The following is a 387-nucleotide window of genomic DNA, read 5'->3' as shown; positions in this document are numbered from 1 at the left end:
TTTCCATTTGATCCAATCTGATCGTTGAGTACACTCATAAATAGACGTGGGTTCATGATCCTCATTCAAATCCATAAGTTCAAGTGCTACCTTGTATGCAAATATGTCATCAATGTCGACATTCATTCTGTTCCATTGTATCCCAGACAAGACATAGTTTATTGAGATCTCATTATTATCAGGATCTTCATTCCCTTGAATCTTGGCGTCCAAAAAATCAGTATTAAATACATCAGGGCCAGCCGCATCTAAGCATTCATGATCGGCCGCGATCGCTATTACGGTTTTGGGATCGGCCGCGATTAAGTTCTGGGATTTAGGAACGGCTGCGGTCGTGTGTAGGGTTTCAACAACCTCGGTTTCATTCTCTGCACCTTTCTTAGTTTT

This window comes from Brassica oleracea, chromosome C8 (assembly GCF_000695525.1).
Source record: "Brassica oleracea var. oleracea cultivar TO1000 chromosome C8, BOL, whole genome shotgun sequence".
Lineage (NCBI taxonomy): Eukaryota > Viridiplantae > Streptophyta > Magnoliopsida > Brassicales > Brassicaceae > Brassica > Brassica oleracea.
The sequence above is the reverse complement of the archived record's forward strand: the minus strand, read 5'-3'. Positions refer to the sequence as shown.